This window comes from Neopelma chrysocephalum, unplaced genomic scaffold (genome assembly GCF_003984885.1).
Source record: "Neopelma chrysocephalum unplaced genomic scaffold, ASM398488v2 Primary Assembly neopelma1_92, whole genome shotgun sequence".
Taxonomy (NCBI): Eukaryota; Metazoa; Chordata; class Aves; order Passeriformes; family Pipridae; genus Neopelma; species Neopelma chrysocephalum.
The window spans coordinates 2,384,333-2,412,281 of NW_020897754.1; the positions used below are offsets into that span (position 1 = coordinate 2,384,333).

The following is a 27,949-nucleotide window of genomic DNA, read 5'->3' on the forward strand; positions in this document are numbered from 1 at the left end:
AAAGCAAAGAAGAGGAAGAGAAAGAAATGGATGGGTGTAAGAACAGAGAAAGGACTGTGTGGTGCTTAGCATGAATAAAGAGCCAAGAAACCCCTAATTGTACCAACTTTTCTTTTTGTATTCAGATTGTTTCGCTCACCTGGGCTACCAAACAGTTAAATCTACCTGTAAACAGCAAGAACAGCATTGTCTACAGAGGAAATGAGGGAAAGGTGGTGAGTGTTGCACCTGGACAAAAATTGGATGTCACCAGTACAACAGTTTGTGTCACTGTGCTTTGCTGTGCTGAGAGATAAACCGAAGGCTTTAGCTCACTCAGAAAATGCCATTACTCTTCAGGAAGATGCCACTTGCTTCAAGGTGGTCTTTCATTTGGCAAAGGATGGAAATTCAACTGTATCCCCTCCTTTTATTTGGGAAGTGGGAAGAAGTGAAGTGGGAGAGTTGGGTTTGCAATTAGTGGTTTATTTGGTAGCACTTCACTGTTTGCTGCCATAAACTTATTCCAAGATGGGACTGCAAATTTAACAAGCTGGAATACCTGTCTGAAGTGCAGGGATCTATCTCCCCTGATTTATAGTCCTATTGGGATTATAAATATGGCCCAGTATGACTATGGGAATATCTGCACAGTGGAATTCAAGCACCAAGGCACAAAGCACGTCAGTCCTTTAGATGTGTCCGGGTAAGAGGTAAGAGTGCTCTCAAAAAATCACAATTTTAAACTGCTTTAAACCTGCAGAGCTCAGGTAATCTGTGGTGACCTTTCTTTTTCCTGAAAAGGCTGATGTGTAGGGATGAAATAAGGGCATCTCAGAGAGATGTGAGTAACCCATGTGAGGAACAAGAGCTAGAATGGAATGAGCAGAGGGGAAGGAAGAATAGGGAGGCTGTGGGCTACCATGACTTGCCAGTTCAAAACTGGCAATTCCCTTCAGGTAACCTTAATTTCCCTCTGCTTACATGGTCATGGAAAGCTCCTCCCATTGTCCCCTTGGAGGAACCTTCCCAGGAGGGCTGTTCTGCCACGCACAGACACCTTTGCCACCACCCCTGTGAATGGAAAAAGGAGGCTTTCCAGGTCTCACAATCACCTGCATTGCCTGAGGACTGTGGCTTCAGGAACTGCTGCCAAAAAACCCTATGTGATGACTCAACCCCTCTAGGTGCACCCTGCTGACTTAATGGGGCAGGAAAAGTGTTGCATCCGAGGTCTGGCAGCTCCAGGAACAGATGGCAGGGAGGTGTGGGCACGGCTGGGAGCACCTGCACTTTGCAGGGCTGCTGTGTCAGGGATCTCTCTCAACTGAGCTCATTCCTGCTCTCCCCTGCCCAATTTCCTACTGGAGCAAACAAAGCAAACAAAACTGGAGTTTATGTAGAAAGAAGGTTTAACGCTTGGACTGATATTTTTCTACTTGAAAAGAAGGTGGTAAACAGAACAGAAGACCTGAAGGCACCAGGAACACTACTAGGGATAATTCTGTCACACTGCTTGATCTTCCCAGGCTTTGGACAGGACAGGACTGCTGCACACATCTTACAAAAGAATATTTCACATAATATATCTGCCAGATTTAAGTTGCCTTCTCAAAAGAATAAAACAGCTTACATGCAGTAGGGTTCAATAATCTCAGCTGAATGTCTCTTCACTTATTTGAACTTTGAGAAATGACACTTAGACACATTTCATTCCTGGCTTTAAAGAGTCTTTGCAACACTTTAGATGGAAATGTCAATGATACAATCCTCAATTTTCGTGTCATTGTTAAACATAATGGTGCCTTTCCTCATAGGAAAGGTGCTCCATCCTTCTAATCACCTTGGTGTCCCTCCTCTGGACTCCAACAGGTTGATGTCCTTCCTGACCCAAGAAGTGCTGGCTGAAGCTTCATTTGGATGCAACAGATTCCTCTGAGGAGTAGCTGAGGCAACCAACTAATTGCACGTGCCAAGAAGCTGAATTAACCTTTACTTCCCAGAGATTCTCAAGTGTTTTCAGAATCTTGAACCACCAGATAATTACAAAAATGCTTTGTAAATAGTGGGCATCTCTTATCATAGCCACTCAGTGCATTGCTATTTTTAATAACATAAAAATTGAGGAATGTCTCGTTGCAATTTCTATTTAAAGTATTGAAAAAACTCTTTTAAGTCAGGAATGGAATGTGCCTAAGTATGTGCCTAGATATTAGGAAGAAATTCTTGGTTGTGAGGGTGGTGAGGCCCTGGCACAGGTTGCCCAGAGAAGCTGTGGCTGCCCCATCCCTGGAAGTGTCCAAGGCCAGGTTGGATGGGGCTCTGAGCAACCTGGGATAGTGGAAGGTGTCCCTGCCCGTGGCAGGGAGTGGAATGAGATGGGCTTTAAGGTCCCTTCCAACCCAGGCCATCCTATAATTCTGTGATATATATCTGCAGGTACTTCTGTGTACAAAGTTACAAATAACAGCCGGAAAATACCAGGACTTGAACTGACACTGCTTAGCTTGGTACACTCATCAATTTTTATCAGTGTTAAGTTCCTTCATGTTAAAACACTGAATGATATGCTAGGAAAAGAAAGATTTTTAAAGCAACTCAAAAATTATACGTAACTTTGGTCTAAATCAGGACAGGAGTCAGATGAGTCTGAGGAACAGAACTCTTCAGTCAGATCATGACTTTTTTTCCCAAAGTCACTTCTCACAATATGATTGTACTTTAAGTACTATTCAACCCACTTATGTTTCACAGTTGTAAACCATCTCTTGGGTGTTTTTTTTTTATTGCATAACATTTTGTGGCTTCCAGCTTACACTTCTCCTTGACAGCCTGAACTTAAATCAGAAGGACCAGATACTTTTTTTTTTTTCCTGTGGGAAGCTTAGCAGTGAAGTGTTCTTGCTTTTTAAGCTCTGTCACTGACAATTACTGGTAAACAAAATCAGGAAAATGTTGACTACTCCAAAGTTCCTTTTCCAAACTACTGGCTGCAGTCAAGAGATAATTAATTCACTCTATGGATTCAGAGCTCCTGGGGAGGGGGTGGGAAATGAGAGTAAGTCATTAGCAAGGCTGTTCATGCAAATTTCTAATTTCCCAGCACTGCTTGCTAAGAAGTACTGCACACTATTAGTGACCCGAAAAATATGTCGCTTATAAATCTGAAATATTTCCATTTAGCTTTGGCTTTAATGGCTCCTTATTCCTCAGCATCATTATGAATATGGAAATAGGAAAGCAGTCTTATATAAGCATGATTTATGCTGTATATGAGCGTGATTTATGCCACCTGAGCACATTTTCCAGTAGAAACAGTGGAGTTTGGTAGAATGAAAAAATAAGGTATGTGGAGGTAGGGAAAAGAACCTATCAGAAAGAGGAGGTACTGTGGCTTGGATATGTAGGTTTGAAGATTCTGTGATGACAGTGAGCAGTAAAGAAGCTTTTTAAGGCACTCAGTAGTGTTACTGCACCCTGAACATCCTATATTAGACTTAAGGACTTTATACAGCAACGGGAAATTGGTGTAACACATATCAGATAACAGAGGCTGAAGGAAGCATTTCCTCTGCTTCCCTAAACCCTGTTTGATGCAAACAAAATTTTTTGCTGGATGAAAACACAAAGTTTTGAGAATTACACAGCACTAGGCTGAACCAACACTGAGTGCTTTGAGGGACAAAAATACCTCCTGGATCTGGGATGACTTTAAAAGAGCTCATCTGAGGAAGCTGGAACCATTATTCCTTTTTGGTATTAAGACCCTTATTGCTGACCTGGGGTCCTGTGGGTGGCTCGCTGCATATTGGAGTGTCTCCATTTAATTAAGGACTGCACAACATCGGTACAACTGAGAGGAAATCTCGGCCTGACATCCTGACTCAGAGCACATTAATGTCAGGGCAAAGACTTCCATCAACTCTGATGGTTTTAGGTCGGGCTATAAATGAGTTGAAAATCTTGAAAAAACACCTTCCTGAACTTGTCAAAGAATTTCAAAGGCATGAGACGGATGTAGTTTTGCTCTTTAAAACACAGAAGTGGCTTTTCATTGAAATGAAATCCATCATTCTGCCTACAATATATGTCTCAACGCTGTCCAATTTCCTTTATTCTCAATAACTACTGGTACAAGTGAAATATGGAAGGGAAGTGTATCTATGAGGAATAGAAAGCAGTTATAAATTGCCATGTGTCATAACAGAATGCAACACATCTCCATCACTTAAAAAAGCTTCTTGACTAAAACACCGTGTTAAAAAAAAAAGTGGCAAAGGAAATAAACCAAATAAAAAGATGGTACTTGGTTAAAAAGTCTTTTTTTTTCATCCACTTCAGTCTGAGTTTCCTCCTTTTTTAAGTTCTTTTGTCAATGGGCTCAGAGTTTTAGCTAGTTTGAAGTTTCATAATTTCTTCTAGAAATTTTTTTTAAGTCATATATAAAAAATAAATAATTGATTGCATGCTTTTGCCAAGAATAACCAACAAATGGTTTTATGTTTGTTTCTTTCTTCCTCCTTTCCCTTAACCATCTATCTTTTGCTAGCGTAGAAAATAGAAGGGGCAGGGAGAAAAATAAAAAAAAAAAAGCCCAAACATTGAAACTCAGACAGGAAAAATTACTTTTGTCACTTGTGTAGGAAAATGCAAAATGATTACAAGGTTTCCATCAAATGACATTGAATGCTTCGGTTCAAATGCAGTTACCACCTGTCATGAGCTTGGGTTTAGGAGCACCTTTTTGATTTATGAACTGCAAAGTTATTCACTGAAACAGCATGCAAATTGTACAAGCCCTGAAAACAGAGAAGTGAACAGAAATTTAAAATTCAGCTCCTGGTTTTGCTGGGGGTTGTTGACTCGGTTACAGCAGCGCTGGGGGCTCCCTTTTGGCTCTGGGCAGTGACCCTTTGGTGCCTTTGCTTTTACAGATTCTCTGCTGATAAGAGATTTGAGCTGGTTGGTGTCAGAATAAGCCAGTACTTAACCCAATAAATCACTGTTTTCCTTGCAGAGGAAGAGCAACTTGTACCAGTCCCCTCTCAGAAGAAGAAAACCTGATCCACAGGCTCTGGGGACACTGCAGTTACTGCTCCCAGTTCTCACACTGGACTGGTCCAACAGAGCCTATGGAAAATTGCTCCTTGTGCTGAACTGGCCAGAGAAGGGACTGCTGCAAACTGCTCTTCCTTTGCAAAGAAAACATTGATTTATTGGGTTAAGTGTTGGCTTATTCTGCTGACACCAAGCACCTCAGGGACTGCGGGCAGGGAGAGAGAGCATTAATCATCAGGACAACGAGGTGAAGGTGTTTGTAGCTCTTTTGTGAACTGAGCCAGAGGTCTTTCTCCAGATACTGATTGGAGCAAACACTCCTTTGTAGTTCTTGGCTTCTCATCTTTTGTTCTAACTGAGGTTCGTGGCAAAATAAGTGTCAAGTTTGGCCTCTGTCTGAGGAAGTTACATGCCACGCAGTATTTCGGGTCACTGATACAGTGAACATAAATGAGATACAAATCCATGAAGAAAAAGCTTCTGCTGCCTTGCTGGTGGCCTTTTCACGTTTTTTGAGCTCTCCAACTCGTTCAGTTCCTCAGGCATAAGCAGAAGGTCTGTCTGTTTCCTAAGGGGCTCCTTACCTGAGTCAGGTGGATTGACAGCACAATATAGAATCACAGAATTATTAAGGTTGGAAAAGACCTTCAAGATCATCGAGTCCAACCTTTAACCAAATACCACAATACATTATAGACACAGGGGAGGGTTTCTGAAGGGTATCAGTCACAGATAATGCATAGTTTTCAGTGTAAACATGAACCATTGCTGTTGAGGAATCACCCCCTACACCCTCAGCAAAATCACTGTGATTGCAAATACCAAGTCCTGAGTGAGAGCAGACAAAAAGACAAGATTTGGGAATAATATATATGATTATTGTAAACATGATTATTATTTAACCCTGCTGATGATAAACAACATTTAGCAGATAACAAGATCTGGTGCATGCAAGCAAAGCCCACTCTCCCTACAGCTTTATCTCTGAACACTCTGCACAGGGGGAACATAATAAATGTTTCCATTTCACAGACAGGGGAATGGGCACCTGGTGAGATGCAGTTGGGTATCAAGCTGTTCAGCAGACAACCTCAGCATGAGGAATTACAGTTCGTGCTTCTTAAGGCAAATTTGACTTTTTGTCCACAAGGTATTTCATTCTCCATTTAAGTATATTCCTCTGTAAAACACACATTATACTGAAAAATCTGTATTAGGGCAGAATAAAGAATTAAGGGGAAAAACTATTACAAGGGATATTGCTTATATATGGTAGAACTGTAAAAAGCTTGCAGGGCACAGCCTTCTCTTGGTACATATAAATGCTAATGACATTCATTAACACGGGCTCTGAGAGGCAGAGTCACAGCCCCTGAAATGAGGAGAAAAGGAAACCCTTGATTTTTATGAGCTTTGCATTCAGTTCTGAGACAGACTGGTTGGGTAAAATCTCCTTTCTCCACTGGCTGATGCCCAGAGCCAGCTGAGGGGAACCACTGACGTGGGAAAGTCGTATCAGGCAAAACCTCACAGGGAACCAGGCTGAGTAGTAATGCCTGAAAGGCTTCTTTTACAAACAGAACCTTGTTTCACTAGTGAAAGTCACCACTGGCCTATGAACCAGAGTGTTTTTAGAGGATAAAGAAAGTATGGCTGATGAGAAACCAGACCTGAAGTTCACATGTGTGATCTGATGAACTTTACTTTAGGGATTTGAAAATGCCCAGATGTCACTGGTGCTTTGGTTAAAAGCTGCTGGCTGAGCTCTGCCAGGTTATTTTGCTGCAAGGTAAATGATCCAACGTGAAGATATCCTGCAAAAGGCTCCTTAGCTCAGCACAGAGCAAACCACATCCTCAGCACTTCACTATTCATAGCTCAGGGAGAGTCAAGGGCAGAGCAAAAACCAGCTCCTAGATCAGGTTACCCTGGCACAGGCCGGAGCAACACTGATCACTCTGCTTTGACAAACGGGTTTCTTTTTCACAGGAAACAGGGATTTGCTTTCCTTTTTGGCAGTTAACAGGTGCTTAAACTTCAAAAGTCTGGTTACTGCTGAACGCCTTGAAAAGAAGCCGAGCAGCCACCCTGTAGCAATGTGTTGACATTGTAAAAGGCTGTAGGGATTTATGAATAAAAGGAAAAAGGGAAGTGGTTGCTGCACTGCAGACAGGTGACAATTAAATCATTTTAAACACCAGCTTGATGTGCCGTGGAAGGCATTTACCATGCTATTCCTATCACGCTAAATACTAATTAAAGACTTGTATTTCATATGGTTCTCCCATCCTGCAGCACTTCCCCAACCCCTTTTCGGTTTTTCAATAACAATTTAACACCCTCATGCCAAGCTGGGGGAAATTATCTTGCAGCTGCAGCATCTGCTCCCAAGCTAAGTCTGGTATTAAAGCCCTGTCTTCCTACCCTGCTTTGTTAGGCAGCTAAAGGACTGTGGCATCTCTCATTTCCTCACCAGTTCTCAAATGAGAGGTGTTTGATTAAGATAAACGGGTGTTTGTACTGTTTTAATGAAAAAAAACCCCACGGTGACAGTGCTCACTTGTCTATTATGGGAAACATTATCCTTTGCTTCGTGGAGGAGAATGAAGGCACGTGCTTGTTTTGAGAGAGGGAAACTTCAGGAAAACAAAAGCAATGCCACCTTTTTGCAGCTGGTTACAAAGTATTATGTGTGATATTCTGCTCTTTACTTATACCCATGTAAATATTTTGCTGTGGGTACTTTTCAGCTAGAAAGAGGCCGCAAAGCAAGGCTGAATGCTGCTTCCTTATACTGTTTTTAAGCCTGGAATATCGTTTTTCCAAGGTAACAAATAATTCTTGGCGTCCACCTGCCAGTGCCTTGAAAGAACATATTTTTCCAAGACTAACTTAAAAAGTCAAACTTTAGGTAAAGCCTTAGGCTGGCACGGTTCCTAATCACCTGTTTTTTTCCAAAGCAAGCAACCCAACCAGAGCAGGCTGCACATGTGGCTCCCAACAAACAAGGCACACAACTTGTGCTGTCAGAGCACCTATTTTTCCTCGGATAAGAAGCCTCACACTGACAAAATGCTGAGATGTGGCTTTCAGGTGAGGAGATCACAGGCCTTGTGTCCCTGCTGTGCACTCCATGCCACTTTTGTGTTCAGATACTGTCTTTAATAATTTGGTATTTCTTCTAATCACAGAGATCTCTTTCTGAAAGAAAACCTAGCTCAGAATTGGTTTTGGTGATAATTTCTTTAAATCTTAGCATTTCTGATCTACTAAAAGATGTAATGTGTTAGGGAGAGGTTTAATTAGGAATGCATTAACTATTCTTATGCTAACCAAGAGGTGTCCTATCCAAGAACAGTCAAAGCCTGACTCTTTTGCAACATTTGTAAAAAGAATGAGACATCTTAGCAGGGAAAAAACCCATGAGAATCATAGAATGGTTTGGTTGGAAGGGACTTTAAAGCTCATCCAGTCCCACCCCCTGCCATGGGCAGGGACACCTTCCACTAGCCCAGGTTGCTCCGAGCCCCGTCCAACCTGGCCTTGGACACTCCCAGGGATGGGGCAGCCACAGCTTCTCTGGGCAACCTGTGTCAGGGCCTCAATACCCTCATGGTAAAGAATTTCTTCCCAGTATCCCATCTAAACCCTACTCTCTGTCAGTTTGAAGCCATTCCCCCTTGTCCTGTCACTCCAGGCCCTTGGAAATAGTCTCTCTCCATCTTCCTTGTGGGCTCCCTTCAGGTCTTGGAAGGCCACAATTAGGGCACCCCAAAGCTTCTCTTCTCCAGACTGAACAAACTCTCCCAGCAGAGCTGCTCCATCCCTCTGATCCTCTTGGTACCTCCTCTGGACTCTCTCCAGCAGCTCCATGTCCTTCCTGTGCTGTTCCCCAGGGCTGGAGCAGCTCTGCAAGGGGGAGGGGTCTCAAGAGAATCATGTTTTGCTTTTATGTCAGACTGGATCTGGATTTTCTGAGTAAGAGGTAGAATAACCTTTACAACAACTGCAGCATTATTTTCAACATTCCACAGATTATTTTTTTTTAGCCTTCCTTAAATAAGGGTGGAAAAAAAATAGATTAAGAACTAATCTTCACAGCTTGCTTTCTATTAAATCTATACACAACAGCTCACAGAAACCCTGATCCTTCAAGAGAATTTCACGTGTAGATAATCTTGTAATAAATTATGTTCCATTATGAAGTTATTTTCTGTATCTATAGTCATCAGTAAAACACAGCTGTAAATAGGTATAGCAAATTAAAGCTGGTTAGGCAGCATCCAGCTTTTCCTCTCCTCCAAATGCTGTTTGTGCAAGCTTGAATGCTTCAATGGCAGAATTTTAATTTTGCAAAAGGCAGAAAAAAAAATCCTTAAATATTTAAAAACAAGTACACTGGTGAATGGTGAGCAGCTGATGAACTGAGAACAACATTTCTGGGAATTCTGTCGCTTAAAGTGGAAAACAGTCTGGGTTTGGCTTTTCTTTCACCAGCCCAGGAAGTTGATCATCTGTTTGTTTTTCAAAGGCTTGCATTTTTTTGTAAGATATAATTCCAGAATTTTTTATCACTTTTAGTTGCAACAGACCTCTTATCATTGGCTGATTCTCCTTTCTCAGAACTATTCTATAGTACTTTTCATGTTATTAAAAGAAATTAAGTACTGAAAGAGGCTCCCAAAGAAAGCTGATTACAGCAGCTTCATCCTTTCTAAGATATAGGGATGTTTAAAATATCCTTTACTTATATTATCCCCCTTCAAGTTCCTGTAACTGTTCAATTATACTAATTTCATTTACATTATGGTATTGTTCCTATTTTACGAAAACCTATAATTCTATTTCATGATCTCATATTAAGACTATTAGATTTATCTTTGCGGTTCCATTTTACTACCATGAACACACAGCACCTACAGCCTATTATTAGTTCTTTGTACTTCTCAGCATGTTAGGAAGGCAATACAGACATTAACATCACAAAAAAACCTGCTGCCTCTAACATATTTTCAATGTATATATTTCATTAATTGCTAAATTAGGAAGTAAGATAGAGACAGACATGTTATGTTTTAATTGCTTTTCCTCAAAATTCCTGCTATACCAAAGATATTCCTGTAGGAATGGAAATATGGTTCTGCTTGTAAGAGACCTTGACAGTGAAAGGGAGGTGGAGCTGGTTATAGGAATGAGTGTCACCTTGGCACTGGTTAGACACTGATTTCCCTGTAAATCCCAGCTCTCTGTTAGACTCTGGCTTTGTCCCTTATTTTCCATCTGATCGTGCATCCCTAGGGAAGTTCTGGAAGTCCTGCAAGCTCAGGCATTGCCACATCAGATTCAGTAAATTGGTTGTGTTAGATTTTCAAAAACTCCTCGTGGTGACAAAATCCCCTTTTCCTCAGGAATCCCACTGAGCTACATGAGGTATCCTGAATCCTTTGAGCCTGGTTTCAAGGCCTACATTGGTACCAACAAACATCTGGAGCAGACAGGGTGGATGAGGACCTGAAGGATCAGAAGATGTGGCATTCACAGCACAGCTGCAGTTCTCCCTGTATTCGATTCAGATGTTTTTCCAACAGGAATTTTGGGAACACTAGGGGCACCTGCAGGTGCCACAGCCTTAGGCAGGTGCAGTTTGTGTTCAGGAGAGGAGGAAAGTTCTGCCTGGAAGCTGTTCATGGAGTGTGGTGGACAGGTTGGGTACACAACACCACAGCAAAGACAGATTGGAATCTGATGACATAAAGCAAAATATATTCCCTATCCTCTATTTTTTTGTCTACTGGCCATACATTTTCCTTGACAATGGCCTGTCTCATTGCTTATTCAACAGCCTGTGTTCCCCCCCCCACCACACTTTTTATTGAAATCTTCCTCCCCTCCCAATTGCCCTGAGCAGTAAGTTTGCAAAGGACCCAGCCTGGCATCAGCATGATTTTATTTTTAAAACTGTTTCTTTTGTGTGGCTTTGGATTTTCAAGACAATGTGCTTGAGGGAGGTCGGCTGAGCTGGGCACTTCCATTTTTCTCTCAGGCAATATTACCATAAGAATCATTTTCCTTTGTCTGATCTTGCTTAAACTCATGGGTTTTAAGGCAGCCACTCAGCTGGTTTGAGCTGAAACCCTTTTACTGGTGGCCAGTTCCACTTGTGGCTTGGGAAAATGAGCCCTTTGATTCCTGAATTAGCAAACTTTCCAGGTAGTCTGTGGAGGAATTTTTCCTACTGTAAAGCAGCTCTGCTTTGCCTGGTCTGGTGACACATATATGACATAACAGCAGTCACTAAAAAGACTAAAGCACCTCTAACCCTGTTTAGTTGATACTGACATGTAAAGACAACAGGATACATTATCTAAATCAAGCCAGCCATGTAGCAAATTCAGTGAAGGAATTTATTGCAAGTCAGAGTGATTAACTACTGAAATGAGACCAGGATTTTTCCCTTGGAATTGGAATTGATACAGATACTTGAAATGTTAGAGGTGCCAATAGCAGTGCAATGTTAACATGACTTGTACCTGACTTTCCTTATGTCAGAAAGTTGAATGGTAACTTATAATAAATATATATCCAAATCTTTGTTCGCGAAGCCTAGCCATGAAGTGAATATGTAATGTGTATATTAATAATAATAAATATTTATTGTTTATTTATAATAAACAGTGGTAGGAGGCCCTGACCAGCTGCAGAGTGCCCTGAGCTCTGTCCTGCCTGGAAAGCACCACATGGAAAAGCTCCCACCCCAAAGGGTTTGAACTTCAGCAGCTGGAGGGTCTGTCCAAGTACCATCTGCATTTTCCTGACAAGTGAGACACCCAGAAAGGAGATACCAAACTTCTGTTTATCTGGGAGCTGATTCTAGGGCAGTCAAATGCCAAAAATGAGTGTTATGTTCTAAGGCTTGGGCCAAAGTGGGTGACTGCAGATGATGCAGCACAGGCAGGACTGGGTGGAACCTGCTGGTCCCAATCTGGTGCACTAATGTTGCAGTCATTCAGCTGTTCTTGGGTGTCTGCTCCCTGTATTGAAATTATTTTCTCCCCTGTATTTTTCCCTTCTCGATAGTTGCATCATATTGTATCCCCTTCACATTGTTTTCCCATTTACAGTAAATAAATGCAAATCTGACAGATTCATCTCATAGATCACATTTTAAGATCTCATAAATCCAAGTTGGACATTTCCACTATAAAGCATTAATATAAGTTCCTTTTCACAGACAATACTCCAGGCTATAAGCACAGATATGGTGGATATGTCTCCTTCTGGTACACTGTCATTATTCTGACAATTTAATTTAGCTTCTTATAATTTGTCTCTTTCTGTAGTGCCAGTTCCTACATGCACAACTAATTTTTCTCCAGCAGACACCACTGTGGGGACCATCATTTCATTTATCCCACATCCAGGGGCACCTTCCCACACCCTGCTGTCGTGCAGCCTTTGGCTCTGTTCCCACCAGAAGAGTGGCACTTGGCCACAGCACTCTCCCATTAAAGCAATAAACCTTTTTTTTTAATGTGCCCTGCTGAGGATGAATGAATAAACGAGCAGCCAGGAATATCTGACATCCTAAAAATCCCTGGAGACAGGATGCTGGGCTCTGAGAGGCTCCCAAGCACAGTGAGCTCCTCCACGAAGGATGCTGTGCATCCTCAACCTGAGCTACCTTGATTTTCTTCCCAACCAGCACCTGAGCTGAGGCTGGTTTCAGCTTCTGTTATGATAAACTAAATTTAAAATATACTGTGGTGGCTTTGGAAATTGGTGGCTCTTCCTCACAGGGAGCTGCAGGTGCTGGAGCTCCCAGTTTCCTTGCAAGGCAGGCAGGAAACCAGCATGGTCAAAAGCTGGAGCTGGTTTTGGGGCCTAACATATCGATTCCACTTTTTAAATATGTTCTTTCAAACATGTGGGAATCAAAAGAAAACCTCTGACACAGCTTCCCTCATCTGAACTCAGTCTATAGTAATCACAGGGTACCTTAACTACATTTAGTTATTTAACATTAAGCACGGTATTTTGTCCATCCCTCTTTAACCAGCTGCACAGATGTGCATTTTGTCAGTTTAGAAGTACCCAGATGTGTAAATATGTGATCCACTGGCACTCTCAACTGACTTGATTACTACAAATCAAGCTTTTAAAATACCAAGGTGGTGTGGGAGAGCAGGCACTGCAAAACATAATTTCTAACAAGCCAGACCATGTTTATTTTGTACATTTTGTAATTTCCAACAAGCCAGACCACGTTTATTTTGTACATATGCTATTCCCTAGCACTTTGTGGCCACCAGAAGAGTTATCTCCACAAATGTTTTGCAGCCTGACAAGGCAAGTGCTGTTTGCCCTGTTCCTCTGAAGACCTTCCCAACCCAGTGGCACTCGGTTCTCTGTCCCACTCCCACCTCCACTATCATTCTTTCCTTATTTATAGGTGGTCTCAGCAAGTCCTTTATCAACTCATCAGATTATTTAACTGGTTTTGCTACGTTATCGTGGAATTCTGCAGCTTCTTGGTGCAGGGCCAGTTTCCAAAAGGTCCATTCCCAGGGGAGGGCTGTTGGTGCTGTGATCACTATTTGGGTTATAATCCCATTTCTACATAGTACAGCTCTTTCTTAAATGAGCATTCCTTTGCTGGGCCAACGGGCTTTTATACCTTCTCTCCGTGTATAGCAGCTTTAGGGACATGCTATAAATGAAAAGCAGATACAACATATCAAAAGACAAAGAGTTCTTTTAAAAATATGTCGGGGGGGGGGCTCCCTAAAAAGGCTCGAGGCGCTGAATTCAGTGTGTACACTGCAATATTACCTCCATGCTTAAAGATCCTTCCAGTCACTTTTGCAAGCCTTTGGCAGGAGGTTTTACAGCTATTTAAAAACACCCTCTGTATCCTCAGTCACCAACATTTACTAGCTCGTGTCAGCTACATGTTTAGGATGGAGAAAGGGGAGCTCTGGCACAGCCTGCACTCATTTCATACCCCTTGCAGCTGCTGAGCAGCACAGGGAAGGCACAGGACAAAAAGATTAGCCATCAATATTTCATTCACTGCTGGATGGAGCCACTAAGCAACCCACTGAAGATATTTCCAAGTCCCAAAAGCCCCTGAGCCTGGACGTATTACCTCAAGTAAGATGAGTAACTGAGAAATAACACCCTCAAAGAGTGTGTAGAGATAATACTGCACAAGAGATTTGTAAAAGGTTCCCTTCGACACCCAGACTAAACTTGCATACAAAGTATGGCTTCTGGAAGGGCCCTAAGAGCTGCTTAATAGTAAGTCTTGCTTCTGCTACACTCTTATTTGCAAGGCTTCTGAAGAAAGTTTGCAGTTTATTACTCCCAGGCATCCTATTTATGTCAGCAGTGGGCAGATACAGCCAGTCCTGTGTGCATCTCGTTAAAAGCCTTTAAAAATACATGAAGAACCAGACAGAATAAAGGTCAAGTAAATAGCTCTAACAGGACTACATAAAATATGTGGCATTAAACATTAAACCTGGCTGTTTTCTCAGCGTTCAGAACTGTTTCTCTATTTTGTGTTGTTCCTTCACGATATTTTAGAAACAAATTTGCTTTGTGTTCTGGTAGGTGAGACCTTGCAGATGTGCTGGGAGTAGCTGAGCAGAGTGGAAACAGTGGAAACCTTGGTGATCTGTCAGCTCACACTACTCTGTTACCCAGCATTTGTCACCTCCTGGTAACACTGAGCTGCATCCCAGCAGTGCCAAATACAAAGGCTCACACTTCTCCTGGGGTTTAAGTGACACCAGCAAACGAAAACCACGTGCTTTGCAACCACAAAGGGAATTTTCAGAGGCCAAGAATGAAAGAGAGTTTCATTTCTCTTCATTTCTGGCTTTACTTTGTTGTTGAAACCACAGGGGAGTCCTAGCCATTTACACTTACAATTCCCTTCAAAACATTTAATGACAAATAAGAAAATATTGAGTAAATAAGTCTCTGAATTCAGTTACTGGTTCTTATTTTTGTTTTCTCTTGTCACTACGTAACATCACCAAGTCATGGTGACCATCTTGCCAGTTATTCAACAAAAATACTACTATTTTCAAGGTAACAAACATTTCTCCCCCTCACTCAAAATTCTACAGGGAAAAAAACCCAATAATCTGAAAATTCTGGCTTTCTTAGTTGTTATATCACCTCGTGATCCGGATATCACAAATTCCTGGTATTTTTTCTCTGTATCAAAATTGGGTTCGTGGTACCCAGCATGGACAGAAATCTCACTCTGCACCCAGAAAATATGGGTTTAAAACAGGAAGATGTTGCCTCAAAGAAGTTATAAACTTGTGGCTACACTGTTTAACCTTATTTATGGCAGTGTGCATTTGGGGGTTAGTCATTAAATTTAAATGGGTGGTTCAATAAGTGGGTTGAGAGAAGGAAAATTGCACAAAAATTATATAACCACATTTATGAAAAGTCTGTCATATAGTCTATCTTCCCTTTAGTCTGTTATCACCATTGTCAGGTGGGTTATTTTGCTTTATCAGATCTGTATTTCCATATAGGAACTCTGACATCTAATTTTAATTACTTCAGACAAAGAAACTATGCCACTAGATAAGGAAGTACAGCTTCAATCCAAGTTACTACTAAGTTGTTCTGTATGTCTTGTACCAAAATTGGGTTTGAAGTTACAAATGTTAATGCCAAAAAGGGGGGGAAAACTTGAACAAAGTTTTCCATACAGGCCTTAAATATTCAATATCCATGAGCTTCCTAAAATGACATTTCTTGCAACTAGTAAAACCAAACAATATTATTCAATTGAGTCCTGACCCGGCCCTCCAAAAATGCCTGAAATGACTGAGTTTTGGGCCAAGCTATTGAAATTTATTCACGTCTGATTTTGGCATATGTTAAAAAACATATTTGAATAATATTATGTACATTTACACTAGGATTACAATATTTCAGCAGATAATAATTAATTACAGTGTTTCAGGTTAGACCCTTCCATGGTGGGGTATGGAAGCAGGGCCCCAAGTCCTATTTCCTGATTGATTTGGACATTCAGGTGCCTGAGTCTCACTGAAAATCAGTGGGACCCACATTCCTTCCAGGGTGTCAAAATACCAGTTGCTTCTGGGAAGAATGAAGGAGGAAGGTTATTGGAGACATTTTTGAAGAAGTCTGTGAGTAGGACTTAATTTTTTGCTGAGTGCTTAACCTTGGTTTTTATTTCTATCCCCTTTTTTTTTTTGTTTCTTCATGGTGGCAAATCCTGTGGTTTTGCATGAGAAAGACAAAAGGAAGCCTCAGGACACACAAGGCTTGGCCAGGTGAGCTGTGAGTGGTTCAGGGTAACACTGATAAAGTCAGCAGAAATGAAGCTGTTCTTCTGTCCAGAGCCTGGTATTCTAGTAAATAATCTTTAAAATTTAGCCTTAAGGCTAAATATTGAAATCTGCCCAGAAACTGCTTGGCTAAAGGGGCAGGTTCCCTCCCAGCCTTCATTAGAAGTGGGTGACCTCTGGCAGTGAGGCTGGAGAGAAAGCTGGATAACACCTTAACCCTCAGCAGTGAGATTTGCCAGGGCTAATCAGTCAAAACCTGCATTTTCCTCTCCTTTTTTTTTTCCTGCACTGAATTGGAGGTTGGAAAAAAGGGGATTGCTAGTTTTATGCCAATAAATCCCATTCTTGTCTAACACAGCTGGATTAAACGCTCTTTGAGCTTTATGATCCGGAATTACTGTCCCCTAGCTATGGAATATATGTCTTGATAATAATTCCACAGATTTTATAAGCCTCTGTCTATCAGGGCCTCCAACCAGAATGAGAATTATAACCTCATCTGAAAAAAAGGATTATGACTACATCCTCCCCTGCCATCACAGAGGAGCTGCTCCCTGAGGACTCACAAGACAGGGCTGGGAGATGCTTCATTTCATGGGAGCACTAAGTCACAGTGACATGAGTGCCAAAAGGAAGAATTACATCAGTTTCTCAGCCTGCATGCAGAACAGGCTTGGAAGCAGCTTCCTCCCAGTTACCAAAAGGGATCCACAGAACAGTGTCAGGCTGCAAAGTCCTCCTTCACTGTCGTGTGGCTCTCCCTGCACATGGTGACCAGCTCATGCACCAACTTGTGGGGGCTCATTAACCTGTTTCGAGATGAGGCACACCTGAACCATTGCTTAAAAAGTAGAAATAAAGCCCTTTCTGTGGCTGTGTTACCCATAAATCTCTGGAAAGCCATGAAAACACTCCCTGGGGACAAAATAATTGCTGATGACTCAGACAGAAAAGCGACAGTAAAGGTTAATTGTCTAGAAAAGAATATTTCTCTAATAGAGCTGCAGTATGAGGAAGCTAGAGACAGAATTTTGCAATTTCTAGAGCGTGTCAGAATTGAATCAGACAACTTTCTAAAAAGGTCAATATAAACCAGAAACTTACCTATTAAAAATATTGAAAATAAAAGAACACAAAGGCAAGCTTTTTTGTAACAGGGAAAACAAAAGGCACTGATGTATGGGAATGGAAAAGGACTTTAGTAAGAACCTGCGAGACCTTCATGAATAAACATAGAACCTTTTAAAAGAAGCTCTGCACAAAATCCAGCCACAGGTTAAGACACTTTTAACAATTAAGTAGCAAGTAAAAAAGAAAATCCCAGTTCTTCTTTTGGTCTGAACAGACTGCCATGTTCAGCAGCAAGCAAAGCCTTTTTCTCCTCCTTTTTCTTTTTTTCCTTTAATTCATCTCTCCCTTTTTAATTAAACTCTTTAATGTCTCTTTTTCCTTCCACCTTACCCTTTTATCCAAAACCCACTGCCTTGTGTTAAATTCCTCTTTTCCCGTTATCCCAAACCCATGCCACGTGTCTGTATCACAGGTCAGGGACTCACACACCAATTTCCATGCCAAGTGTGTAATTTGCTGTTAAAACTCTCTGGTTGTTCCTGGGCCCTTTGACTTTCATCCTTCCTTTTGACTCATGAGCATTTTCAAATCTTAAGGGTGGGTCATCACACAGACCAAAAAAATAATGTGCCCAATATAGGGCCAGAGTAACTTGGAAAATCTATGTATGGTTTATAGATTTCTGAGAAACCATCAGACAACAGTCAAGTGCTGACAAGCACCAGCTTCTGAAATTCCCTGAGTGAAATGAGCTGATAAAGGAAGGATTGGGAAGGAGTGAGAGCAGAAAGAAGCCCTGGAAATCCTGGAGGGAGAAGAAGATGGACAGAACAGCTTCAGAGCTGAGAGGAGAACAAACAGTTTTCCAGGAAGGAAACAGTTTTCCGGGTCACATGGGCTGGGAGGGACTGAGCACTTCAGAAGCCACCCTGAAAACCTGTGGATTGCTCTTGGCTACTGGAACTCACCCCAAAGAAAGCTTCAGGAGCCAGAGAAGATTAAAGGAACAATGCACTAAGAAAACTGCCCCCCATCTCAAGGCATTTTGCCCCCTCCTGGGAGAGCAGCAGGAGCACTCCAGGAGAAATGCCTGCGCCCTCAAGTGCATCTGCTCCCCTTTGAAGTTTGCTTTTGTACACCCTTTGTGCTTGTTTGGAGTCTACAGCTACTGTACAGAAGTCCTGCTCTTTTCTAGGAATACCAGCACATCCTAGATACAACAGAAGGGTGGGAATTCAGAACTAAACTGAGCATCAGAGATGTGAGCACACCAGGGCAGCTTAGCCTGGCTTTCTATTGATGTCCTACCCATGCAAGATACTCAATTGCCTCTCTGATTGTCTCTGAGCAGTCACGTTCCAAGGAGTTCTGTATCATCTCTATGATCTCTTTGCCATGTGGAAACAGTTAATTTAGAGTCCACCACTGTCCATGTAACATTAGGATTGCAGAAAAATAGACCTTACAGGGTTAGGATCTCTCAAAGAGAACTGATACTTCTCCAAAGAGAGATACTGTGATTGTGTGCACCCCATATTCACATTAAGCCACAAAATGTTAAAAAACGAGGAATGTCACGCTGCTATTGACACCTTTAACCCACTCATGATTCAAAATCAACAAATACAAGACTGAAAAAAGTTGTATTTTATTTACTGAGCTGCATGACTGTTTCCTTAAAGCCTTAGACTCTGTATCCATCTCTTCATCCCAGTGTTGACTGGAGGAAAAGCAAGGACAATGGACTCATAAGCTTAAGATTACCGCAGAAGAATCTAAGAATTAATCATACAGTGATACAAATCAGCAGCAGCAGATCAGGATCATTCCTCAGCACCTGAAATAAAAGACTTCCTTAAGAACTGTGCTTGATAGAGGTAGAATAGGAAACTACAAACTTCAGTAAGGTGGATGAGGTGAAAGATTTGCCTTAATTTGGGCCTAACAAAACCCAGTTTTGATATTCACTACTAGATTTCCAAAACTTTGATCAAATCACATTTCTGGAATCAAAGACATGGGTTTCTGATGTGAGTCCTGGCAAAAACAAACAAACAAACAAACAAACCCCCCCCCCCCAAACCAACCAACCAAACAAAAATCTCCAAACAAAAACAAACAAAAAAACCCACAAAAAAATTTAAAAACCTCTTTTTTTTGGATGCAGTCCCTTCTGTTCACATGTTTAAACACTGCTGCTGACTCCCACTTAAAATATTTCTTACAGTTATTGACTTTAAATGCCTATGTACACTCCCAGCTACATTAACTAAAATAAAATATTGAATCTGTGTCTTTGGTTGCCAGGCATAACCTCTACTAAATACAGTGAAAAGTTTCAATACTGAAGTAATATTTGCTGCTTAATAAAAATGAAATTGGCACCTGATAATTTATTTTCTTTGTAAGAAAGGAATCCCATAGAATGAGATGCTTTGATGTGGCTCAAATGAGGAAAAAGGGAACGACTTCAAGTCAATTATATCAGCAGCTTCATTAAGGCACTAGAAAATCTGTGGAGATTGTTAATTAAGTTTATTTATACCTCCTCCTTCTCTCCTTCCCCCTCCTGCCACCTTCACCCTGTGCAGAAATGGATCAAAATTTCCTTGCAATTTTACTTGCTCATTAAGCTTGGAGTGAAAATGGGCACAGTTTCACTTCATTGAGATGTTTCACTTTCTTGGGTCAATTCAAATGGTCATTTCAGGCCCCAGAGCAGGAGAGAATCCCATAGATAAACTGGAATTATAACATGCAATGTGCTATCATTGATTTTTTTCTGTCAGTTAAATTGGTTTGTTTTTTATTTCATGTGTAATGAGTGGGTAGGTTAAAAAAAACTACCATATTTTTCCAAGCAAATTACTATCTCAGGCTAATCATATTTATATGATTTGAATGAAATGTTCAATACTGATGGTAGGTGATTGTTTTGCATTGCACGTTGCCCTCAACACAAACAAATCTGGCAAGAAATCTTCTAAGAAATGTTTTTCAGCAGAAGGTTTGTAATCATCAAAGTCAAGGCTTTTTAGAAGGGAGATTTGGACCAAAACATCTGGAAAATATATGTTTATGCCAAAATTGTAAAAATGCCTTGTTTTAATGTTTTTCTAATTAAGCCTTTTAATTTTGCTTCAAAACTGCAGCGTGCTGCTGTACAGATCACAAATGTGAAAATAATCTATGTAGTTGTTAAAGAACTTATATTTGGAAATGAATCTTCAGGTATCAGTGATAAAATCAGAGCATGAACAGGCAACTTTTGGGATTGGAGGGAAAAGGCTGCTGAAGATTAAAAAGATGGGAATCTGGTAGAAATTTCCCCTCACGTTACCTGTGCACAAACAGCCACAGCGGGGGAGGCTGTTCATTTTTACACATTAAACACAGGGATTTTTTTGTGAAAATATGCTATTTGATTCAAAGGATACCAAGCCTTTGCTCGAAGGACAGAAGTCAAAATAAAGCCTTCTAATGGATCTAATTAAATATTATTTTTAAAGCATTTTTAACAGTTTTCTGTCCATTTAAAGAATGTCTCTCAGTTCTATTAGATCTTGCTATATGTTCATTTGTCATTGTTTGCCTGTGAAACATCTCACGAAGTCCTTACTTTTGGGTACAAACTGTGTTCTCTTTTCATTCCTTCCAGCTTAAGAAAGAAGAAAAAGGACTGGGAGAAGGAGGGAGGAAAAAAAGGCACCACCTTTCTACATATCCCCCCAGCATCCTCGTCTGGAAACCCCCAGGAGATCAGAACTTTGGCCTCACCAGGAACAGCACAGAAATAGCAATAACAGTGTCTTTCACATGCAGGTTTTGTGCTGCCAGCATAAAAGCTCCACGGCACAGCGTGTGACATGTGCTATTTTTGCACCGTGTTTTCATCCCGGAGAACACCTCTGGAAATGAGGTTGGAGGGCGTGTGCAGAACATGCTGAATAATAGGAGGAGGAGGAGGTGAACAGCCAACCCTCCCTCTCCTGTGCTGACACCCAGCAGAAGGAACCCAGCTCTGAATGCCAAATCACTGCACAGAGTAATTAGCACCTCGGAGTTTAATGCCAATGAACCCTTCAGCAGCCCGAGGGTGTGAAACAGAGATGAGCTGTGCCACGGGAGGTGCCTCAGAACTCCGGGAATGCTGTGAAGGGCTGCAGACAGCAGGCAGGAGCTCTGGGGGATGAGTCTGGAACTGCAGCTGGTGCACTGCAAACAGCATTAGCTGTCTGTGGTTGGGCACCTAAATCCCTCTCTTCTCTAGTTAGAACAGCAGACTAATGAATCCAATGAAATAAATTAATCTTGCTGGGCAGCCCAGCAGTTTTCTGCTCCCTGGTGCTGGCTGTGAACTGGCAACTAAGTTTTCACCCAGACTTCCCACAGCACTTTTAGGAATTACTGCACAGGTGGGGCAGAGGGACAAAGGAAGGAGCTGCAGCTTTTATGGTCACAAAACTGAGACTGTAACAACACTATAATAACTATATATATATTCATCACAGCATCGTTTTAGTATTAATTAGATTATAGTTAATGCTACAGTACAAATAAATGAAATGTCAGTATTTTCCAAGACCTCCAGGTATCCCCCCAAAAGAAACATCACAGAAGTGCCCCTCCAGCCCTCTGGGTGGATGTGCAAAGCCCAGTGTCCTCATCCCTGCAATACCTGCCATTCCCTGCTCCACACATCCCTGAGAATAATGAGGCCCATCATCTTTTGATGAGATTGTGGGAGTTGATATTCCCAAAATACAACATTACACTATCAGATAATCACTACAAGTTAATACTGCTCTAGGAAGGCTATTTCTGTGAAAGCTACTGGGAATACAATAGCAACACAGGGAAGTCAATACAAGGCAGGATCTCTGTTTCTGCAGGGGATAAAGAAATGTAATTAGGGACAAACCCAGCTAGGAACATTAAATAATTACAAGCCTCCTTTTTTAAGACTTTATAGATCTACAGACCTGGACTAGGAACAGAAGCCAAGACAAAGAATATCTTATCTTGCCACATGTGCCACAAAACCACCTACAGAGAAAGGTGCAGCCAATGTGGCAAGGACTGGTATCTTTGCACACACGGGACATAGGAAAATACACTCAAGTATCTTACAGCAGCACAGAAATGGGGTCAACATTGTTTCTGGTGCCTGGGGAAAGGATGTGACTAACAGCATAAATGGAGAAAATGAAAATAATCAAAAAGCATTCCTGCTTTCCTAGATTATCATAATTACTTCTCCAACAACAGAAAAATATAATTGATAAAGAACTTTGGAGATAATTGGAAGAGGTAAAAGCATGGTTCAAGTTCTGCTGGTAGGATTTAACCATTTTTATTCAGCTTGTCACACACCATTAGTGACCTGGGCTGATCTGCAGACAAAGAGAGATGTAAAAAGATGCAAACACAGAATCCTCAAAGCTTCCACTGGGAGAAGGAGGACTCAGAGTTCACTGTGTTAATGCATTACGGAAGACAGCTAAGCATGTTTAATTAAATCTTTATGAACTGCCAGGATTTTATGTTCTGACATAATCTCCTGGTAAGAAATTTGGGGAGGGTTTTTTTTCTTACTGCTTTTAGTCAGAGAGCAATTTAACAGCCAAACCAGACCCTCCAACTGCTGCAGGTACCAGTGGTTGCTGGTCCACTGCACTTTGGGAAAAGGTTGGTATTGTTTGGCAGGTTCTGTGGCTTTCCTGAGGCCTAACCTGATGCTACATCTGTGTGTACAGAGCAGCACAAATCCCACTCTGTCCCAGAGCTTGTGGCCTAACTTTGGGTAGTTATACAGGAAAGCATAAAACCAAGGAGCCTTCCTTCCAATCTCCCAGATTCTCTCAGCTTGCAACTAGGAATGCTGGAAATGAAGAATAAAACATGGACCTCACTGCAGGGCTCACATCTGTGAAGCCAAGCAGGTCCCTCCAATTTCTTTCACAGGACAAAAAGGATCAGAGACAGAAATTACAGGCAGCCTTTGAGCACATTAACACATTAATTACAGCAGCAGGACCACTGACTGTCAGCCAGCAGGAAATGGTTTATTCTTGCCTGTTCTCCCAAGTGTATTTGTAACCTGGAATGAGTTGCTGGGGTTTTGTAGAAATTCAGTTTAAATGAACTGTTGTTATTTAAAAATAGCAAGACACACTGTATGTTCCAATGTATTTCATAAACCCACTGATTAATAACTCCAATAGCATATTGAACAGACTAAGTCTAACACATGAAAGCTAAACTAAACAAGCACGACTAACTCCTACCAGAATTTAAGATCAGCCTTGATAAGGTCTTAGTCTCATCTATTTAAGTACTTCTGCAAAATCCAGAAAGTGTTTGTTGAAATTTTTAAACCATTGGTAAAACTATAAATTTCTTGGTTGGTTTTTTTTTTTTTTTTTTGGAGTAAAGGAGGTGCCTTAAATTCCTGTAGTACTTACATGTATAAAAGGCATAGAACTCTGAACAGCTTGGTTTTCCCAAAGTCTCTGAGTGAAACATATATGACAAAAAAACCCCCTTAATCTCACAGTAAAACCCTGGTAAAAACTCTGAATCTCTGCAATTATGAGTTCCTTGATAGATCAGACAATCTGGACATTCTGAACTTATTGCCATAAACCCCTATATGCCTGGAATATTCTTTAATATTTTGGCTGGCATTTGCTTACTTAAGAAAGAAAGAAATCTAGCTTTCTGCTGTCCTATTTAAAGAAATCTGCTTTCCTATATAAAGCTTGAATTATAATATCCTTTTCTCAAACAAAAAAATGCAATAACCCTTGGCTTTCTTCAGTCTTTGTCTAGCAGAAGTGTAATGATTTATTGTTCCTACTTTGTATATAAACTCAGCACTTGACTTGGCCAAGGACATTAGACAGAAACACTTGAAGTCTGAAATTTCAAAGCATTTATTTCCACAATGGGCAGTTTTTTCTCTCTGTCTGAAGAAATAAGTGAGTGCAAGGTGTTTCACTTTAAGATACATTTATGTTTTACTGATTGTAAAGCTTAGCTCATGTCTTGCCTCTGAAGCAGAGGAAATATTGCTTTCCAGGTAATTTCATTTCTAATGCTGCCTATAAAAGGGACATGGCAAAGATTGTGCTGGGAAAATGTTCTGTTAAAAGCCAATGCCATTTACAAAAGATCAAGTGCTGCAGGTGAAAGCTAAAGAAAATGGGATTTAAGAGTCAGGTTAGTTTATGTAGGGCATTATTTAAAAAAATTATCTGTACAGCAATTCTGTTGAAACGGGAACAGAGAAGCTGTAAAGGTCACCAATTTCATCATGTTGAACTATTTAGGAGACGACTCTTCCAAGCAAAGCTCACACATTAATTTAAGGCCACTTTGTTTTACCCTAAACAAGGTTGGTTCTCATGCAGGCTACAGGCCCTCCTGCCCACAGGGAAGAATAGGATAAGGAATTAAGGAGTGCAGGATGATCTCCAAACCCATCAGTGTGGTGGGAATTGAGGATCAGGTTGTCTTTCAAGTGAGTTGGGGAGATGGATCCCAAAGATCCATCTTTGCCCCTACACAAGCTGTGCTGCCTTGGATGAGCCTGGGCATCCCAGTGAGCCACCAGTGAGCACTAGAAAGTGCAGCTGGTGGGAATGGGGGAGGTTCAGCTCTGCTTTGAAGCAGATCCCCTCAGCAAGTCCTTTGAATGCTTTTCTGCTGAAACTCCAGTGCAGAGCTGTTTGTGTGGCACTTAATTACGGTTCTGTAGGACACAGTCTGAGCCAGGAGCTCCCTCGTTTTGTGGGCAGGGGGAGGAAATAACAGTGATGTATGGTTAGTACTTTAAAGGGAGATAAAAAGGCAATGGACTGGGAACCAACTAGATGAGGAAATGCAGGAGGGAGGAACTGCTCTTTCCAAGTAATTAATTGCTGTGATTGCTGTTCTTCCCTTACAAATCCTCCCAGGTCAGTTTTATTAAAAAAACAAGTGCAGTTTTAGACCTTCAAAACAAAACTTTCCTTCAGGACAGATGGAGTTCTCTAGTGAAGGAAGATCAGCTCATTGTAAATTAGTTCAACCAATATTTATCAGTGCACTGAGGAGAACTATCAGTAGCCAAGAAGGTGAAAGAGTGGGATGTGCTCCAGCTGCTTTGCCTTTCCGTGGCCACACTCAGAGGCTGTAAAACTGCCTTAAACCCGGGCTGGTGTGAGTTTACAGCTCTCCTGCATCACCAGGGCTGCACCAAACAAGAGGATGATGATAAATTCAGCTCAGTGCAGAGGCTTTAAACCTTAATAAATGGATGGTGGAAATTAAAACGCTGTGAGGCTGATGCAAAGCTTTAAAGAAGGGGAGACAAGGACAACAATCATGCTTTGCTTCAAGGTCAGCTTGCTAAGCCATGGAAGTATCAGAGAGGAGTTTTATGCACCCTGCCATAACAGTGATTTAAAAGAAGTATGGGAACCATATGCTGTAGCCACAGAAAAATGGACAAGATGTTTTTTCCTCCTACCTTCTGCCCAATTCTGTCAAAAAATGTAGTTTGAGGACCAGTTTGCCTCGTGCCTTATTGACATTTCTTTCAAAATCAGCCTACAGACATCATGTAAACAGGACAACTTCACAGGAGTTCTTTTCTTTCAGGAATTCTTTTAGGAACATTACATTTAATATCCCTGTAAGTGATTACTGGTAAATATCAGTATTTATCTCTCAGACCACCCTAAATCAGGGCCAGAACTCATTAAATGTTAATTTTAAAACCTGTGCTCTAAGCTCACACCAAGGGTCTCAGAGATTACTTCCATCTCTCCTTTATTTTTATAGCTTGCTGATAAATTCCAAAAGTACAAGACCAGATGTTTGAGAATACCCTAAAAAGCAACATTAAAAGAAAAAATCAAAACAAGGCTGCAGCTACAGAAAACATGGGTATCCTTCTAATGCAAAATTATAGAGAAAAACCCTCCCTTGTATTTTTATCACAAATCACACACATATCAAAAAAACCCAAAAAAACCCAACAAACAACCAAACAAAAAACCAAAACCAAAAAGAAAACAAACAAATAACAACAACAACAAAAAAATAAGAATTTAGGCTGAGTTACACTAATTAAAGTGGAGGTGTGATCTTAACTCTTAAACTGAATCTTCCTTGCCGTAGGGCCTGTTAATTTGTAGCTGATCAGTGCCAGCAATATTATGGTCCACATATATTTTGCAGAAGAAAATCTGATCACTGGATCCTTTCTTAAAATGTTATATTCTGTCAAGTGTCCCACGTGCATATTCCATAAAGAACCTTTGCTGATTCCATTGCTTCCCCTAAAATATCCTGGCTTGCTGCGGGTTTGGAGGGAGGGTGAGGATTTTACAAACATGAGTTTATGTCAGACAACATTTGAGCCAGCACAGGCCTGTAGGATTAGGCAGATGAAAAGATTTACCTTTGGAGTAAACAAGCACTAGTGCTTGTTCCTTTTAATTGGCAAAGAATGCAATAAATGGCAACAAGGGTTTGGGAACAGTAAATCTTGTGACAACACTGATTTTGTATGGAAAAGGGCTGAGAGGGGCCTTAATGCAGAGCTCTAAGTTTAGTCAGCCTTTTGTTTTCTATCCAGTACTGCTTTACCCACCTCAATAACCTACAACCTGCTCGTCTTTAATAAGATATGCACAAAGGAAAAAGTGTTGCTGAGAAACACTGATCCAAATCTGAATTTCAGAAAGGCTTTCACTGAGGGTTTTCTGTGCTCCAGGGTAGAACCAAGAGTAGGAGAGGACTAGCTCTCCTAGCTGAAGAATATAACATCCAAATACAGTTGTGTTTCCATATTTTTGGGTTTTCTGGGATTTTTGGCTTTGTTTTTGCTTGGTTTGTTGTTTGTTTTTTTTTTTTTTTGAGGGGGTTGGCGAGTAGGAGGAGGTTTGAACTAGCTCTCTGAATAACGAGATCTACAAGGAATACAAGGATATACATATTTTTATGTCTTGCAGAGAGGGAGCTGAAAAATTATCTTTTCTTTTGCCTGTGGAGTTTTTGGTACCATCCATCCACGTGGGGTCAATGTGGGGGACTTCTGAAACCATGAAACCACACTTGCTAAACTGAAAAAGCCAAGGTGATGTGCTCCTTTCTGAGATCAGAATCCCAGTCTCAGGAACAAGATCAAATCAACTGAGCTGTCAGAACCTGCCACAATTTCAACAACTACATCTATGTCACGCCACTGGACTTTTCAAGCAGCCTTCATAAAATTCATTTCCACATCTTCAGCTTCTAGAACTCTGCTCTCAGATTGATTTCTCATTTGTAGCTCCTTGAGTTGTTTCTGTTGCTGCAAGAGTGTGTCTGAAATAGTCACTTTGTCACTCCAGAATATTCTATAAATTTTCATGTAGGACTCCACATGTCTAAAGGTAATTTTATTTCTCTTTGAAACCAGCAGACATCACAAAGCTTGTCTGAAATTCAAAATCCTTCTTGACTTT

The 27,949-nt window shown here is 41.1% G+C and overlaps 1 protein-coding gene across 5 annotated transcripts in view; it reads right to left on the reverse strand.

Annotated features, from left to right (window-relative positions):
• SHISAL1 (shisa like 1) overlaps window positions 1-27,949 on the reverse strand; it is a 241,411-nt gene that overhangs the window by 111,050 nt on the left and 102,412 nt on the right. Inside the window, exon 1 of one of the 5 annotated variants that reach the window (XM_027693553.1) lies at window positions 4,062-4,083. The exons of the other annotated variants lie outside the window; for them this stretch is intronic. The gene's annotated coding sequence lies outside the window, so the exon portion shown is untranslated. Of the gene's footprint in view, window positions 1-4,061; window positions 4,084-27,949 lie in introns of those variants that run through there. 5 annotated transcript variants of the gene reach the window in all.